The 6,516-nt window shown below is 56.9% G+C and overlaps 1 non-coding gene across 1 annotated transcript; it reads left to right on the top strand.

Annotated features, from left to right (window-relative positions):
- The first annotated feature begins 6,218 nt into the window (after window positions 1–6,218).
- On the top strand, window positions 6,219–6,292 carry TRNAM-CAU (transfer RNA methionine (anticodon CAU)). Its single transcript has one exon. It is a non-coding gene; the product is annotated as a tRNA-Met (tRNA).
- Window positions 6,293–6,516: the final 224 nt, after the last annotated feature.

The following is a 6,516-nucleotide window of genomic DNA, read 5'->3' as shown; positions in this document are numbered from 1 at the left end:
CTTCCTCGAGCGAAAGTGATGAGGAGGACAGCGGGGCAGATGACGGGGACGAGTCCGACTAGGCGTCGGACGCCCCGCGCCTGGGCGGGTGCGGCAGCAGCAGCATCTGCACCTGGCCGCTCCTCCGCCAGAGTTTTGCCGGGGGTGGGGCCAGCTCCTTGAACTTCTCGAGGCCGTCTCCTTGGGCGGCCGGCGTCGGGAGGCTGCGGAAGAGGAAGAAGGCGGGCAGCAAGGCCGTCAACTCAGAGTACGCGGGCACCGACACCTTCATCGCGTATTGCCGGTCCTGCCGCCTCGTCTTCCAGCTCCTTTCCCGGCACCGTCATCACCGGCCTACTCGTGGGCAGCCACCGAGGTGTTCTCTTGGTGCTTTCTGCTGCTCGTAGCTCGCCTAGGCGCCCCTTTTGCCCTTTCTCTGAGCACTATCAACCCTAACCAAGGAAGAGACTCGACCTAGCATGCATGCTATAACTTAGGGCGCCAGCGATTCATTTATTTATGCTCAGGGTCTGCGTTTGGCTTTGTACAAAGGGTTAACATGCCTTGCCGGCAAAGCTTGTACAAAAGGTGGCTTGCCGGGAGGCCCGGCAAGCCTCGCCTTATGGGTAAAACTTGCGAAGATGCTCGATGTTCCAGGAGTTGCTCACTGGGACAACATCTTCGGTCTCCAGGCGGACTGCGCCGGGCCTGGTGACTCGTATTACCCGATAAGGGCCTTCCCACTTTGGCGTCAACTTGTTGGAATTCTTGGCCGACTGAACGCGCCGAAGAACAAGGTCGCCTTCCTCAAAGCTTCGGGCATGAACCTTGCGGCTATGGTAGCGGCGCAAGGCTTGCTGGTAGCGTGCTACTCTCACAGCCGCCCGAAGACGATCTTCCTCAAGGAGCATTGCGTCATCTTGCCGCAACTGCTCTTGCTCAAGCTCATCATAAGCGAGCACTCGAGGTGACCCGTATATGAGTTCCGTGGGGAGAACTGCCTCCGCCCCATATACTAGGGCAAAGGGTGTCTGACCGGTGGCTCGATTTGGCGTCGTCCTGATCGACCAAAGAACCGCCGGCAACTCATCAATCCAGCACCTTGCACTCTTGTGCAGCTTGTCAAAGGTCTTTGTTCTCAGGCCTCGCAACACATCAGCATTTGCCCTCTCCGCTTGGCCGTTGCTCCGTGGGTGTGCCACGGAAGCAAAACAGACCTTGCTACCGAGGTCTTGAATGTATTTCATGAAGGTGTGGCTTGTGAACTGCGTGCCGTTGTCGGTGATGACTCTGTTTGGCACACCAAAACGGCAGACCAGTCCCTTGAAGAACTTGACGGCTGACTGAGCAGTCACCTTTCTCACTGCTTCCACTTCCGGCCACTTTGTGAACTTGTCGATTGCAACGTACAAGTACTCAAAGCCCCCGACAGCGTGGGGGAAAGGGCCCAGTATATCGAGCCCCCAGACCGAGAATGGCCAGGAGAGAGGGATTGTTTGAAGGGCTTGAGCTGGTGATGAAGCTTCTTTGAATGGAACTGACACGCTTCACACTTGGTTACTAGTGCCGTCGCATCCTGGAGGGCGGTGGGCCAGAAGAAACCTTGCCGGAACGCCTTGCGGCAAGGGCCCTTGACCCTATGTGGGAGCCACATATGCCTCCATGTATCTCCGCCAACAGCTCCAGTCCTTCCTCCCGGGGGATGCACTTCAATTTCACACCGTTCGGCCTCCTCCTGTACATGACGTCATCGACGAACTGGTACAGGGCAGACCGACGGGCTACTTTCTCCGTTTCTTCCTGCTCCTCAGGAAGCTCCCCTGTTTGGAGGAATTGGACGGTATGCTGCGCCCATGCCGGAGCCTGGGGCTCGACGGCAAGCACCAAAGGCATCTCTTCCGCCATGGGAGCGGCTGTCTCTACGGCCAGGGCTTGACGCCCTGCCGGAGCCAGTTGCTCTTGGGCAGGCTCAGTGTGCACGGCAACATCCTTGCCGGCCGTCCCAAGGGGCTCGGCGAGAAGGTACTTGCCGGGACCTGATTTCCTTCGCTTGTTCTGCTCTGTTGATGGTTCGACGGATGGTTGAGTTAAACGGAGCAAAAAGGTACCCGGTTCCACAGGTAGCTTGAATGCAGCATGCTTTGACAGGTAATCGGCGATGTCGTTCTCCGCTCGGGGGACGTGCTCCGCTTGGATGCCGTCAAAGCGCTCCTCCAGCTTTCTCACCTCATCTACGTAGGCCTCCATCAATGGGCTCTGGTAGTCCTTGTGGACCTGCCTAACAACAAGCTGCGAGTCACCCCTGACGATGAGCTTCTTAACCCCGAGGTCTGCCGCAATCCTGAGACCGGCGAGCAATCCCTCGTACTCCGCAGTGTTGTTGGTGGACATCTCCCTGGGGAAGTGCATCTGGATCACGTACTTGAGGTGCTCTCCGGTGGGTGCGATGAGCAGCACACCGGCACCGGCGCCTTGCAGCGAGAAAGCCCCATCAAAGTACATGATTGGTCTCCTGGATTTCTTCGTCAAGCGTTGAGGTCCATTCTGCAATGAACTCCGCCAAGACTCTGCTCTGGATTGTCGAGGTACTTTCAAACTTCAAACCAAAACTTGATAACTCCAAGGCCCATTCCACAATCCTTCCGGTTGCATCTGGGTTATGCAGTATCCGTTGCAATGGGAGGCGGGTGACGACAGTGATCTCGTGGGCTTGGAAGTAATGACGCAGCTTCCTCGAGGCCATAAGGAGGCCGAAGAGCAATTTCTGCACACCGGAGTACCTCGACCTAGCTCCCTGCACGAGGGAGCTGACAAAGTAAACCGGGTGCTGCATCATCTTCTTCTTCTGCACCACCTCACTCGACTGCGCAGGCACTGCCTTGGGGGCATCAGACTCTGCCGGGGGCCTCGCCTTGCCGGCACCAGGCCCTGCCGGGGGAATCTTTGGCTTGCCATCCGCTGGTTCTGCCGCCGTCACTGCCTCCTCGTCGACCTCCCTCTGTGCCACCAATGCGGCGCTGACCACTTGATTCGTCGCCGCCATATATAGTAGCAACGGCTCTTGTGGTTTAGGCGCAACCAGTATTGGCGTGGAGGAAAGGTATTTCTTCAGATCCTGCAATGCTGCCTCGGCTTCTGGGGTCCACTCCATTGGGCCTGTCTTTTTCAAGATTTTGAAGAAAGGAAGGGCATACTCGGCGGACTTGGAGATGAATCGGCTCATGGTGGCGACGCAGCCGGTGAGCCGACGCACGTCCTTGATCTGCTTGGGCGCCTCAATCTGCTCAATAGCCTTGATTTTGTCTGGGTTTGCCTCGATCCCGTGCTGCAACACAAAGAACCCGAGAAGCTTGCCGGACGGAACACCGAAGACACACTTCTCAGGGTTCAGCTTGAGGTTGATCTTGCCAGGTTGGCAAATGTCTCTTCCAGATCTTGCACAAGAGTTGCCCCGTCTTTGGTTTTGACCACTATGTCATCCATGTATGCTTCCATATTTCTATGGAGCTGGGGTTCAAGACCAATTTGGACTGCTCTTGCAAACGTCGAGCCAGCACTCTTCAACCCGAAAGGCATCCGTAAAAAGCAATACGTACCACATGGGGTGATGAATGCTGTCTTCTCTTCATCTTCTCTTGTCATGAAGATTTGCTGGTAGCCCGAGTAGGCGTCGAGGAATGACAACAGATCACACCCGGCCTTGGAGTCGACAATCTGGTCGATGCGCGGAAATGGGAAGGGGTCCTTAGGACAAGCCTTATTGATATCTGTGTAGTCAATACACAGCCTCCACTTCCCATTTGCCTTGCGCACCACTACCGGATTGGCCAACCACGTCGGGTGGAGCACTCCTCTCACCAAACCTGCCGCTTCCAACTTCCTGATCTCCTCTGTGATGAACTCCTACCTCTCCAGAGCCTGCTTTCCAACCTTCTGCTTGACGGGCCGCGCATGAGGACAGACAGCTAGGTGGTGCTCAATCACCTCCCTGGGAACACCAGGGATGTCGGATGCTTGCCACGCAAACACGTCGACATTCGCCCGCAGGAAGGTGATGAGTGTGCCTTCCTATTTGCTGTCGAGGGTGGAGCCTATGGTGAAGGCCCCTCCCGTGCCATCCTCCCTGACAGACACCTTCTTGGTCTGCGGCGACTCAGCTATGGATTTCTTGCTCTTGCCGGTAGAACTCTCTGGCACGTCCTCGATGGTAGCACAACACTCCGAGGAGGTGCGCTTGCCGGAGTGGGTGCGAAAGGTCTTGTTGGGCTTCTTCTTCCCTCCCGGGACTTCAGCGGCAGGAGCAGGTGCCTTGACGGCAGCTGCTGCAATTGCTTCCCGGTAGAGTTGGTCGGCGCAAATCAGCGCGTCCTTCTTGTCGGACGGAGATGATGGTCAACGGCCCGGGCATCTTTAGCATGTTGTAGGCGTAGTGTGATGCCACCATGAACTTGGCTAGTGCCGGGCGGCCGAGGATCCCGTTGTAGGGCAAGGGGATCTCGGCCACGTCGAAGATGATCCTATCCGTCCTGTAGTTCAACTCTCCTCCAAACGTCACGGGCAGTGTGACCTTCCCCTTCGGCTGGCTCCTCCCTGGATTGACCCCTTGAAACGTGCCCGTTTCCTCAAGGTCTTCATCAGGAATTTGCAGCCTTTTGATCACGACGGGCGAGATCAAGTTCAGGACGGCCCCGCCGTCAACCAACATCTTGTTCACCTTGAGGTTGCGTATCGTTGGTGAGACCAATAATGGCAAACACCCGACCGCGGTCGTGCGGTCAGGTTGGTCCTCAGCGTCAAAGATGAGGGGCGTGCTGGACCACTTCAGCGGCTTCTGAGCGTCAAACGACGGCTCCGCTGTTGTAATCTCACGCGCCCACTGCTTGAGCTGGCGGTGAGAAGTATGCAGCGAGGCGCCACCATCGACGCACATGGTCTCCGTAGCCTTCTGGAACTCTTGCTCACCGGACTCGTCGTCCTCGTCGTGATCATCGTCTTCTTGTTTCTTGTCACGGCCCCGGGCGGGCCTCTCTTGCTGGTTGTCCTTGCCGGGGCGGCTTCCTTGGCCGCCATGCTTCTTGCCGGATCCCTCAGCACCGTCCTGACCTTTCTCCTTGTCCCGCCTTTCATACTCGGCCTTTTGCTTTTCAGCAAGCAGCTCGACTTGTCGGCAGTTCTGGAGGTCGTGGCCCTTGGTGCGGTGGATCGTGCAGTACTGCTTGCCGGAGCCCCCTGGCTTGTCGGCAGCTGCTAAGGCCCGGCAGGCGGCGCACCCGGCAATCTCCTTGTCGGGGCCGTCTGCCTTGACCTTCTTGGCAGCGCCGGTGTCGTCATACCCCTCGACGGAAAGTACGACCTTGCCCTTGCGTTTCCTGTTGCAACGCCGGCCCTTCTTCGTCAGGTTGGCAGCGTCTTTGTCGGTAGAGTTGGTTTCCGCACCGGCGTCTTCGCCGGGGTACTTCCTTCCCTCTTCAGCCCGGGCGCATTTATCGGCCAGAACGTAGAGCTCGGCCACATCCTTAACCTTGGTCATCGCCAGCTCTTTGCGCATCTTGCGATTGCGCATGTTCTGGTGGAACGCGCTGATCACAGCGACGGGATGAACGTCAGGGATGTTGTACTGCACCCGGCTGAACCTCTGGATGTACTTGCGCAGGGTTTCCCCTTCCTTCTTGGGAACGATATGCAGATCACTGGCCTGGCCATGAGCTTGGTGGCCTCCTGTGAAGGCGCCAACGAACTCATGGCACAGATCCGACCAAGAAGAAATGGAATCCGCCGGCAAGTGCATCAACTAAGACATAACATTGGGCTTCAGCGCCAGCGAGAAATAATTGGCAAGCACCTTGTCGTCGCGAGCTCTGGCCGCCTGCATCGCGATGGTGTAGATGCTGAGGAACTCTGACGGATGGGTCTTGCCAGTGTACTTCTCGCCGACGTCGGGCTTCAACGTGCGGTGGGATGGCCACTGGAACTGCCGCAGCTCACGGGTAAAGGCCGGGCAGCCCACCTCGTAAGGTAGGCCGCCAGAGCCCCCCGATGCTGGCTGGTCCATAGCGGGTCCTGCCCGCTTGTCCGACTGGTGGCGCGTATCACGCCGGCGCTGGTGCAGGTAGTCCGCATCTTCACAGACATGTCTATTTCACCGAGCCTCTCTCCGAGCTGATCTCTTTTTCATTAAGTATCATTAACAGACCGCTTGCTTTTGAGCTGGGAAGAGGGAAAGAAAGATCAGGGGAAGAAGCGGGGTAGAGGAATTGGTCAACTCATCAGGCTCATGACCTGAAGACTGCAGGTTCGAATCCTGTCCCCGCCTAATCATAGTCAAAATCTGAGTTTCGGTATTATCCCCCAGGTTTATCAGTTGCAGGTGAATCCTGTGAAACATCTCTCTCGAGGCTAGTAACAACACTTGGAAATGAAAAATGAGCTTAGCGGCTGTACCGGGTCAGGAAGCTTGCTCCTCACTTGAGTTGAAGCTGCCTCCGCTCCCTGCCGTCATACGGATTGATTTACTTTATCTTGACATACGCTACGCAT

Source organism: Triticum aestivum, chromosome 6D, assembly GCF_018294505.1.
Source record: "Triticum aestivum cultivar Chinese Spring chromosome 6D, IWGSC CS RefSeq v2.1, whole genome shotgun sequence".
Lineage (NCBI taxonomy): Eukaryota > Viridiplantae > Streptophyta > Magnoliopsida > Poales > Poaceae > Triticum > Triticum aestivum.
The sequence above is the reverse complement of the archived record's forward strand: the minus strand, read 5'-3'. Positions and strand labels throughout refer to the sequence as shown.